The 12,717-nt window shown below is 34.0% G+C and overlaps 1 pseudogene; it reads left to right on the forward strand.

The window, feature by feature from the left end:
- Positions 1–2,186: 2,186 nt before the first annotated feature.
- On the forward strand, positions 2,187–6,555 carry LOC149560139 (putative UDP-rhamnose:rhamnosyltransferase 1; annotated as a pseudogene).
- The last annotated feature ends 6,162 nt before the right edge of the window (positions 6,556–12,717 follow it).

A 12,717-nucleotide genomic window follows, 5' to 3' on the forward strand; every position in this document is an offset into this window, starting at 1 on the left:
TTACAATCAAATATATTTCAATTTTTGAAAATAAATTCAAACATAAAAAATATTTAACATATGTTATAATATATAAAAATATTAAATGAGTAATATAAATTTGAATCTATAGCCCTAATTTTGAATGCTCAACATATATCTAAATATTATATGAACAACAATATAATTTTAAGCTTATCATTCTAGATTTGAAATGTTAAAAATAAGTCAATAAATTCTTCTTTTATATTATATGGTTTAGTTGGCTGCCCGCTATGCACCATAGTATCACTTGATTTGATTAAAGAATATTTTTGATAAAATTTAAATGTTTAAATAATAAGTGATAAAAATAGAAAATATAAAGAAATAACCTGAAAGAGCCACAAGATCAGTGACATCAAGACTTTTGTTAGCAAAAGCTTCAATGAGGACTGAGACATTTGCTTCATTTGTGGTGGCAAAAGTTAGGCTGTCCCTTCTTCCTAGTGGCACTTCGTACTTCGGCCCTCCAGCCTATAAAGACCCAAACTTTTATTGTCAAGTATTTCTCTTATAAATCTTTAAAACATTGTAAACATTCTTATATAGCTTAACATAAACATAAAAAAAGTAGTATCCATGAATAATTGGACGACATTTTTTATTTTTTATTTTCTATCCCACGTGGGCATGCCTGCCATTATTAGATAGGAAATAGAGTTTAAAATTTTGAAGCTCCCTGAACAAAGAATACATCGAGGATATAAATTGCATTGTTTTAAGAGTATAAGCATTAAATAATTGAATCTCACAGCGCATTTTCAATGTTGGAATACAGCGCATTTTCAATCTACGCATATTAACTATTGCAAATTAACTACCATTAGTTATGATGTGAATATCAGGATTTAACTATGTGATTTTGAGTCAAACTCGATGACCCATGTTTCATGAGTAGTGATTCAACATGAATCCATCTCTCATGAGAATAAATGGAACACTTAGCACTCATTGGATCTAGGTGATGCTCACAGGGGTGAAGCACCGGGACTTCCCGAGAGGTCACCCATCCCAGTACTACTCCAGCCTGAGCGCGCTTAACTACGGAGTTTCCTCCATAGTTAAACCCAAAGCTTGCAACCCCATTTGCAAAACCTTCACCAAGTGTTGTGCCTTATGAACCATTCATTAGAAAGCCCCTTAAGCTCATCAATTGATAAGTAGGAGATGATTTCCACAGCTAGTCAAATTGTGATGTGAATATCAGGATTTAACTATGTGATTTTGAGTCAAACTCGATGACCCATGTTTCATGAGTAGTGATTCAACATGAATCCATCTCTCATGAGAATAAATGGAACACTTAGCACTCATTGGATCTAGGTGATGCTCACAGGGGTGAAGCACCGGGACTTCCCGGGAGGTCACCCATCTCAGTACTACTCCAGCCTGAGCGCGCTTAACTACGGAGTTTCCTCCATAGTTAAACCCAAAGCTTGCAACCCCATTTGCAAAACCTTCACCAAGTGTTGTGCCTTATGAACCATTCATTAGAAAGCCCCTTAAGCTCATCAATTGATAAGTAGGAGATGATTTCCACAGCTAGTCAAATTGTGATGTGAATATCAGGATTTAACTATGTGATTTTGAGTCAAACTCGATGACCCATGTTTCATGAGTAGTGATTCAACATGAATCCATCTCTCATGAGAATAAATGGAACACTTAGCACTCATTGGATCTAGGTGATGCTCACAGGGGTGAAGCATCGGGACTTCCCGGGAGGTCACCCATCCCAGTACTACTCCAGCCTGAGCGCGCTTAACTACGGAGTTTCCTCCATAGTTAAACCCAAAGCTTGCAACCCCATTTGCAAAACCTTCACCAAGTGTTGTGCCTTATGAACCATTCATTAGAAAGCCCCTTAAGCTCATCAATTGATAAGTAGGAGATGATTTCCACAGCTAGTCAAATTGTGATGTGAATATCAGGATTTAACTATGTGATTTTGAGTCAAACTCGATGACCCATGTTTCATGAGTAGTGAATAATAATGTAAACAAAGAAATAAACATGTCTACCACTTGCACATTTTGTCTCGCTGAAGAAAACTCATTTTGTATATGATGTGTATGTGTATTTAGACGCTGTGTTGAAAGGCAATGTACATCTGAACAGAAGCTATTTAGCCACTTCCGTGTTGAAACTCAAGGTGGTCATCAACAATGGCGGAAGGAAATAAGAGAGAGCTGAGTGTGGTCATGTTCCCCTGGTTCGCCCACGGTCACATTACTCCCTTCCTTCAGCTCGCCAAAGGCCTTGCATCTCATGGCTTTGGCCTTGCATCTTCTTCGTATCAACCCTGCTCAACATCCAGCGAATCAAACCCCATTTGTTGGACTCGCCGGGGAAGATAGAGCTGGTACAGCTGGCGATGCCCTACGTGGAGGGTCTGCCAGCTGGCGTGGAGTCCTCCGCAGACGCTGCGAAGAAGGGTGAGTCGGCAGTGTTACTGCCTCTACTCGCTGCCGCCATGGATCTCTTGCAGGAGCCCTTCCGAGATCTGTTGCGACAGCTGTCACCAGACGTGGTGATTCACGATTTTGTGCAGCACTGGGCTCCTCGCCTGGCTGCCACGCTGGCAAAACCCGCCCGCACCATATTCTTCCTCACAATGGGAGTGGCCGCCGTCGGCTTTACGCAGGGCCAGCTGGACGCCTCGCCGGAAAACCCAACGGCCGGGGATCTGACCATCCCGCCGCTGGGATTCCCTTCATCGGATAATCGCCACCGGTTATTCGAAGCGAAAAGGGCGGTGGAGTTCTATATGAAGCCTGCAGATGGGCTTAGCGTCGCCGACCGGAGCAGCATCTGCGTGCGGGAGAGTTGGGCGGTTGCATGCAACACGTGCTTCGAATTGGAAGGTGTGTACGTGGAGTATTTGCAGAGCCTGAGGAAGCGACCGGTGATCCCTATTGGAATACTCGTGCCTAAACTTCCACCGGTACCCGCTGGTGATATTTGCTTGCAGTGGCTCGATAGGCAACCGGCTTGTTCGGTCGTGGTGTTGGCTTTTGGCAGCGAGTATGTTTTAACGGACCAAGAGGTTGAAGCCATTGCAATGGGTTTGCAGGAGAGTCACGTGTCATTCCTCTGGGTTCTGCCTGCCGGAAATGACAGGCTGCCGGGCTTCCAAGATCAGGTAAGTTCGGCACTACCTTTAAAAAGAAAAATTAGTTGGCTATTTCAATTAGATAAAAATATTTATTCATTCTTGAAAAGGATGAAATATTGTTGAAAAGTATTTGAGGAAAAAATGAATTATAAAGAATATTAGGAACCTTAACGCTCCTTCCAAGCAAAGCTTATTAAAGTGTGGTCGTTAACAACTATAAGTCACATATTGTTTTGATCTAGGAAACTAAAATGAATCAGGCTAAATTATTGAATTTTTTAAAAGAAAATTAGAATTCAGAGAAATTATTGGCAATTCGATTGGCCATGATTTGGATTGGAACCAAAGTAACGAGAATCAGAATCGTATCGGAATCGGCACGGCCGAATCGAATCGTGAATCGGGGGTGAATCGCCGATGAATCAGCGATGAATCGGCAAATTTGAAAAAACCCTTTAAATGTAGAGATTTTAACAATTTAAGACTTATTTCATGCACCCTTTATTGAATATAACTTAAACACACTATAACATCATCAAATAGAAGTTGAAACTTAACATATATAAACATGGAAGTTTGTGTTTACCACATGGGGTAAAGAGTTTTTATAAGACAGCTTCACATCCAACACCTACTCCAAGTGCTTCAAAGCATATCACCCCTCTCGAAAGGCTTGCTCTGTTGTTCTCTCCACCACAGACACTCCATGCCTGCAACAGCTTCAAGTCTCATCAACTGGTCAGACTTCCCACGACTGATAACCGCAATGACTGGGGATCTAGGGGGCAACGCCCCCAGCGGGGTCGAGGGGCAGCGCCCTCACGAGGTCCTAGGGCAGCGCCCCAGGCGCACTCCCTGTCCCGATACAGGGCGGGGTCGAGGGGCAGCGCCCTCGCCGCCAAGACCAAATAAGCACTCTGAAACCCACACAAAACTACATGGAACACAGTGTTTTTGTGATTTTCTTCTGATCCCACACTCTTTCTGGGAACCGCTGATGTTTTACTACCTGATTATGTCTTTCCCTTCCCTTGGGCATCATCCGTTATGCATTCTAAACATTTTTCATTTGTCGTCTTTTTTTTTTTTTTTTTTCTAATATATAACCTATGGTTCTTCTTTTCTCTTCTCCTCTCCTCTAGTCATGCTTAACAATTAGAAGGCCCTTTAGGGTTATAACAAAGAGGAAAGGTAAAAAAGAAAGCAAAAAACATAAGTGATTTTTTTATTATTTCCAACTAAACATGCTTGTTGTTGCCAGCCGGTTTTTGGCGATTTCTAATGGCGATTCAGGCAATTTTTTGAGTGAATCACCGATACAGGCGATTCACCCGATGAAATCGCCGATCACGATTTTCGACACCAAAAAAATTGGCATGCATGAATCTGATCGCTGAATCGGCGATTCACGCGATTTCAGCGCGATTCTCGTTACTCTATTTGGAACCTCTGTTTGGAATCACACTATGATCTATTGTGTAAAGATTTTTTTTCCTATCAACATTTAGAATCATATTATGTAATCTATCATTTGATTCTTTTGTATGTAGATGATGGATCAGATGATTCAAAATATTGATGGAAATAATCTCTTGACAATCTAACAAAAAATTTAATTATAGTAAATAATTAATTATTGATTTTATTTTGTGATGCTTCTCATCATCCCAGTCTAAATGACTATCTAAATTCATTTTTCAATTTATAAACAAGTAAAATATATGATGTTATTAAAGTATCAATTCCTAATTCTATTTTATGATGCTTCTCGTCATCCTAGTTTAAATGGGTATCTTAACTACCAAGTAGTTTTATTTTATCAAGCCTTTCCTTCTCTAGATGCAAGGGCATGTGATACTATTTTATACTTCTAAATAATGAGTTGGGTTTTGAGAAAATGTTTTTTTTCATCTTGCATGCCAGACGAGTGATAACAATAGATATTACTTTTATCACAAACAAAATGTGAAAACGGTTGTATACGTGGGTTACAAAGTTTGAGATAATACAAGTTACAATTGACTTAATAAAATAGAATAGACCAGGAGCTCGTACATTAAGACCAACAAAATGTTCTAACAGTCTAAATATATAAATTACAATCAAATATATTTTAATTTCTGAAAATAAATTCAAACATAAAAAATATTCAACATATGTTATAATATATAAAAATATCAAATGAGTAATATAAATTTGAATCTATGGCTCTAATTTTGAATGCTCAACATATATCTAAATATTATATGAACAACAATATAATTTTTAGCTTATCATTCTAGGTTTGAAATGTTAAAAATAAGTCAATAGATTGCACACACAAAATTTAAAATTAATCTATAGAAATGCATCAATCAACTTTTTTAAAAAATGGAGACCACAAAACACCCACCTAAGTAGTTAATGCTTAAGGTATGGCTGTTGTTTAGAATTCTTAACATAATCAATATTACCATCTCAACTGCATCAAAGTTGTCTCCAAATAACTATATATCAAAGAAATTTTATCAAGATATCTTTATAAATTTACATATAACATATTATTATTTTATTGGTTATTTTGTATTGTCTTATAGAAACAATATATTTTCTCTATGCTTATAGCCAACATAAGATTTATTTAAACCAACATAAGATTTATTTAAAGACAATGGTAAAACCATACAAATAAAAAGCTACATATTACACAACATCATAACAATTATTAGTAAAGACTTATACATTCTAAATATTTTTAATAATTCATAACATTATATATTAAAAAAATTACAAATATTGAACATTTTAATTATTGTAAAATATAGAAATCTTATTTTTAAAGAAATCTATTCCTTCAATACATACTATGAAAGTTTAAGGGACCTTTCTAGAAATTCTAAGAGAACAAAATATATTGAGTCTTTTATAATCTCATTTCCTTTTTTATAGTCAAAACACCATTAACTATTTTTATTTCAAAATAAAAAATAACATATTTTACTTAAAAATCACTTCTAATTTTGTAAATTACTTTACAGGAAAAGGGATTAGTGGTTACAAATTGGGCTCCCCAACTACAAATTTTGAATCATCCTTCTACAGCTGCCTTTCTGACGCATTGTGGATGGAATTCAATAATAGAAGGATTAAGATTTGGGGTGCCACTCATAACTCTTCCAATGCAATATGATCAAGGGGTAAATGCAAAGATTGTAAAAGAACTTAAGGTGGGGGTGGAAGTAAGAAGAAATGAAGAGGATGGATATTTTACTAAGGATGACATTAATAGAGCAATTGAAGTTATAATGATGGAAGAAAGAGGAGCACAAATCAAATCTAATGTCACCGAGATATGTAACATCTTGACAAACAATAATTTCCAAATTAGTGAGAGAAACATGAGGAAATTTGTCTCCATGCTCAAAGTATTTAATAGATAATTAGGTTGATAAGCTTGAATTTATCTTTACTCTCAGAGAGAAAAATATCCAGTGAACATGGTGCTTAAGCATTTCAATAGCTTGGTATGTAATTATGCATTTCTACATGAGATAATACAAGAAGGATTATGCAAGCCACTTTTTTCCCTATAATTTCACCCAATCACAAATATCAAGCAAACATGGTGCTTAATCATTTGAATAGCTTGATATGTAATTATACATTTCTACATGATATAATACAAGAAGGCTTATGGAAGCCACTTTTTTACTATCAATTTCACCCCATCACTTTCAAATATAAAATATATTACTTCCTACATGCATTATTTTATGATATCTCTACATACTAGAGCCATATGAAAACTATGCATCCAAAAATATTATTTGAATTATCTAATAAAAGAGAGATGCAATTTTTAAAAAGAAATAATCATCTCAGTTCCAATTGGAATATTGATGCACAAATGTTTTTTTTATAAGGAAGAAATAACTTAATTTATTTCATGGTAGTGCTTGATTTCTCTAGGTCCTGCCTAACAAAAATGACGAGATTGGGGTAAGATAGACTTCAATTCTTCTAAGAATTAGAGGTATGCATTGTAGTTTAAAGTCTAGTTTTATTTTGTTAAGCCTTTACCAAAAATTCATAATAGTTAAAAACTTAATTGCTAGTTCTATTTTATGGTGCTTCTTATTATCCTAGTTTAACTGACTATTGGATCTCATTTTCAATTTATAAAGAAGCTAATGTCTGGTTTAATTTTATTGATCATTTTCTTGTCTAGAGTCAAGGGGGTGTGATACTATTTGACACTTCTAAATATCAAGTTGGGTTTTAGAAAATGTTTTATGTCTTGCATCCCTGACGAGTGATTATAATAATAATAATAAGAGATAGCACTCTTAAATAGTAAATTTTCTTCTCAAGGAAATGTCCACATGAGATAATAGAATTTACAAAAAATAGCACAAACCAAAATTAGTTATAGTCGTAAAGTCATAAAATGTCTCATTAGGGAATACAACACAAGCTCGTACATTAAGACCAACAAAAATTACTAACAACCCCATCTTTCGAATGTGTCTTTAATCTGTGTCTCATGCAAGCTTTATTAGTTCCTTCCAGGAACTATAGCTGAGGCCTTCAAGGTTCGTTTGACAACAAGAATATGAGTGGAATAGGCATATGTAAATTCTTAGAATTTTAAATTCTTCATTTGGGTTCAACAAATCAGAATTGTGAATAGGAATACATATTCCAATTTTGGTAGAAAAATGAACATTTGCAATTCCACCCAAATAGGTGGAATTGGAATGTGTATTCCTATTCAAGTTTTATTTATTTTATAAACATAATTTTTTGGGTTTGTGAATTCCCATCAAATTATGACTGAACCAAACAAGAATAGGAATTTTTATTTCTTATTTTTTATTCTAGAATAAATATTCTTATTCCCACAGCCAAACAGACCCTTAGTTTATCTAGTGATTAAAACACTCTTTCTCAACCAATCAAAAACTAGTTTAAGCCAATGCTAATTTAGATTGTTAAAGTCAAATATAGAAACATGCTCAACAATTGATTAAATACAAATTTGGTAGACTATTATTGGTTTGTATTTACAGTAGCATAGCAATATCATTTTTCCATGCAAGAGAAGGCGTAAATTTCAATGTCCGTTTGGAATCTAGTTTTGACAATTTTCTTGCTAAAGTGCCCTTAATACACGCTTGAACTTTAGAGTAATATTGAATGTGATGTTTAATTAGAGTAAATGGATTACAATGATGTTGTACATGACGTGCTCAAGATAGATGGATTTTCACACGGTCTAGAAGAGTGATTTACTTAATGCTCGTGTACTCCTAGTCTTGTCAGATTTTTCTCTACATCATTTCTTCCTTATATACTATCAGGTTAATGGTGGCTAAAAGTAGCAATACAATTTTTATTATCCCCAAAAGTTTTATAAAAAATCATGGGCTGTGATCGTTAATATTAGTCTTTTAAAATTGAATCCCCAACCATTTTGCAGTTTTTTTTGGATCAGTTATACTATAATAGGCAGTTTGTAGGTTATTTTTAGAGCTGAAAATAATATTTAGTATTAGGTTGATAAGAGCCTTTGTAATGGTCACTTTTATATAATAACTTTGTATTATTAATAAATATTTTTAATAATTTACTATGCTAACATCTAGTTTATCCTTGTGTTCATTTGTAGGATGAGGAAACATGGAGCTTTGAGGGAAAGGAGGCACAACTTGAACTCAAGCAACTTGTCATGAGTATTGCATAGAATAATCATTTTTTTAAAGGCTTAGACGCCATTGGCAAGGCTTAAATAGCTCACTTCAAAATATTCTTTTAATTACCATTTTTCTTAAATTTCTGCATTCTTATATAAAATATAATGTAGCAATTGATCCTACAAGGCTTCATTTTATTTAATTATAATGTAAGCTTTAGGCTAGTTAAATAGTTGGTAGCCATTAGTAGTATTTCATTGTTGAAAGGTTAAATATTTTTGAATGGTGTCACATTTTTCTAATCTAAAACATAAGGGAGAGCCACACATTGTCATCATGAAGTTAACTATTTCATAGTTATTATTATTGCTGAAAGAAATTTTACTGCAAAGAGAATATAGTTTATGTTGTCTAGATCTTAATATATAGATATTTTGTTGCTTGTGTGGCTTCTCTTTATTTGAATATTTAACCAATGTTGGAGCCATGGTTGATCGAAATAATCCGCTAGCCCCTACACTAAGCAATACCTACAATAGGGATCAAGGAGTATTGACTTTCTTGGACACGAAATGATCTATGTACAACAACATCAATTACAAGCCTGGCTGCAAATATGATTAGTTGTTTTGTTTCCAAATTAACATAATTATAAGGATTAAGGACACTCATATCATCCTAACCTCTCTTTATTAAATGGGGCATTTATTGTTGATGCACATCATGACCACTTTTGGGCAATTTCAGTTGGTTTATTTCACCCATTCAATGTAAGTGCTCCATTAAATTTAGATGGCCATGAGGTGTTATTTGTTAGACTCTAGTGTATTCTCATCCACATATTGTGTTTTATTATGTTTGTTTTTAAAGAAAAATCAATTTCCTTGGTATAAGTTTTTTTAAGGATTTGTCTCACATTCAAATTATTGTTTCCAAAATCAATTGTTATGTAAACATACACTGATTTCAAAATGAATATTTGAAACACTTCCAAATATATTTCTTAATATATTGTATTTTTTAATATCAAGTTTGAAGCCAGGATATTATCAAGATTTTGGTCATTGGCATAATATATATGTAACACATAGAAATGTTTGGCCTAAATATTTCTAGGTTTTCTCCATTCAAGACTTTGATCTTTTTTTGTAGGTTGCTTAAATATTACTACTAGAATTCTTTGGTTTTGACATGCTTGATGACATTGGCAATACACAATTTGATAAATAATTTACTCTACCATACAATGAGCTTTAATAAGCTCCACCCTTCATATAATCTCTATCAAGGCTGGTGTCTCTCTCCATAACCTTTTCTAACTTCTCCTCCATGTTCTCCTATTTTCAAAAACTGCCTGCTAGCACTTGGCAAGAACTGGCAGGAACTGTGCAACCCTATAACCCTTGTTTTATGAAGCATATTTTTTATTTTTTATTTGATTTGTTCAATTTAGAATTTTACTTTAAATTCTTCAATTCTAGTTTGAAAAACAATTGAAGATATAGTTAAACAACAACAATAGAAATAGAGACACAGTTAGAGTCATGTTGAAGAATGCAACTACCTCAAGATCATTGTGATTATTGAATACTTTGGAACGAGCTGAATTTAAATAGAAATATATAAGGTATAAATTATTTAGAAGATTTTATAATTGAAAATTTATTAGTTTATTGATAGTATTTTTTATTTTAGATTCTTTATATTCTAATCTATTATAGCACATTATAAAATTTACAATAATTAAAATGGACTTCTTGATTGTACATTTTTTTATTAGTTGAAAATCAAAATACAATATTTTATTTTCAATTAATAAACATAAAAGATACTGTCAAACACATTTAAATTTTTGAAAAAATGTTTATGTGTCTGTGTGTGTATCACTAGTACATTATAGGTCAACTTTTGACCTTTTATTTCGATGAAGCCCTTAATTAGCTTGTTGAATATTTTATGTTTATTTTTATGCTCGAGTTGGTAAAAATTTTGACCAAATTAGGTTTTCCCAATTTGGTCAAAGTTTTGACCAATTTGAGTTCATAATCAAAAAGAAAAGAAAAAAAGTGGCATCAAAATTATTTTTTGGCCAAAGGAGTTGGTTGGATGTGGTCTACGTGTGTGAAAGCCATTTGCGGTAAGATTATTTTGTATCGATTGATCCCCTTATATAGTTGTTTATGTTTGCATTTTGAGTTGTCATTGGAGATTTGGTGTCCACATTTGAAAAGAATCTATGAGAAGACATTTGATAGGTTATTTATATGAAAATTGTCATGGAGGAATTGACTGCCTAAACATCATGGGGGATGACAACCTCTAGCAGGCTAATACCATGAATTCTATAGATTTCACTAGTCTAGTGGGGAAGGGAGAAGATGTTGAAATACTGAATGAAGCTTGATTGGGCTTCCTTCATTGTTGGTTTGACCGGAAGACTTGCTTGGGGTCGAGGTTAATGGTTTAGCTCCCTCCTTTGGAAAAACACCTCACCCCAAGGAAAGTCTTTTCCCATGATCATAAGGTCCATGCTATGGAGATAAGGCCATACCGAGAGCCATATAATTGTAAGGTGCCCCAATCCTATCACTGGGTTTATACCCATACTCATATAACATTAGCTACCAAACCCTTCCCCAAGGCCCCATAGGGAGTTGGTGGGGTAGATCAAAGAGTTCTTTTTCAATACTGATATCCGCTGGTTTTGTTGCTGGCAAGAGTTGGATGACATTATAACTACAAGGCTCTCCACTCTGTAGATGGATAATAGTGGTACTACATGGATGATTATCGAGTCTTAATGAGTTCCAATAGAGAAATATGAAATCTATGAGGAGATATAGACCCTAACAAAAATTGTAAAAGATTGATGTGCTTTCACTATTTAGTCCATTGATGATCCCATTATAAGGTATGTTATTTATGACATCTCTTATAAAATATAATTTATAAATTGTAGAGGTTGAACCTCAGTTGTAGCTATGCTCATTATGAGATGAAAAATGAGGATGTCGGAATGGATGTGTGTAGAAAGTTGTTAAATAAAATGTTATTAAATATCAAAATGTCAAAAGAAGAAGGTTACAATTTCCATTTCAGTTTATTATTATATACTTGGTTTTCTACTTCATGAATTATTTATCTAACGAAGAAAATTTTAGTTTGGCAGACCAAAATTCCTATTAGAAGATAGATATATAGATATTTGGAAGAACTAGATTACAAAGATGATGCTTCTAAGGCATATTTTTTTATCAATTTAGGATATTCCCAGCTCTGGGTTTGTGTCTATTAATACTTCACCAATAGCACAAACTATTATTAGTTCCAACTTGAAACATGGTCTTGTGTGTAGATGCTAGAGGGAAGGCTCTTGCAACTTTCCAACTTTCTAGAGTATACTCTCTCCTATTCTCCTATCATTTGTGATTTTTCTTAACTAAATACACTTTTTTTTTAATCTATTATAAACTATAATTTCATCACAATCTAGAATTTCTTGACCTCAAAATTTGTGTAGCCTACATTTTTGTTTTTTCTGTAGACAAGTTTACTTTCTATCCATATGGAACTTTAGCATGCCTCACTATCATCTATAGAGAGTTCACCAGACTGACCAAAAGATCATTGTCATTTATACTTTATGTTCCCAAAGCTTGTACAATTTAATTTGGCCATATACTCATTGGGGCTTCAATTATGTAATCAATAAAATAAATCAGAAGGTTGTGATTACCTTGAAATTAATCTGAGTGTGGAACAAGAACTTGAGCTCTCCAAGCATTGTCATCCTTTGCAATATAGTTCATATTTCCCACCCTATAAATGTTAGGACTAAATATAGAAAACTCATATCCTGCAAGATCGTAGTAGTTACCCTTTTCAATCATATATGGTTGTACCTCCAAG

The sequence above is a fragment of the Cupressus sempervirens genome, chromosome 4 (genome assembly GCF_028749045.1).
Source record: "Cupressus sempervirens isolate cs-2001-9-10 chromosome 4, ASM2874904v1, whole genome shotgun sequence".
NCBI classification, from domain to species: domain Eukaryota; kingdom Viridiplantae; phylum Streptophyta; class Pinopsida; order Cupressales; family Cupressaceae; genus Cupressus; species Cupressus sempervirens.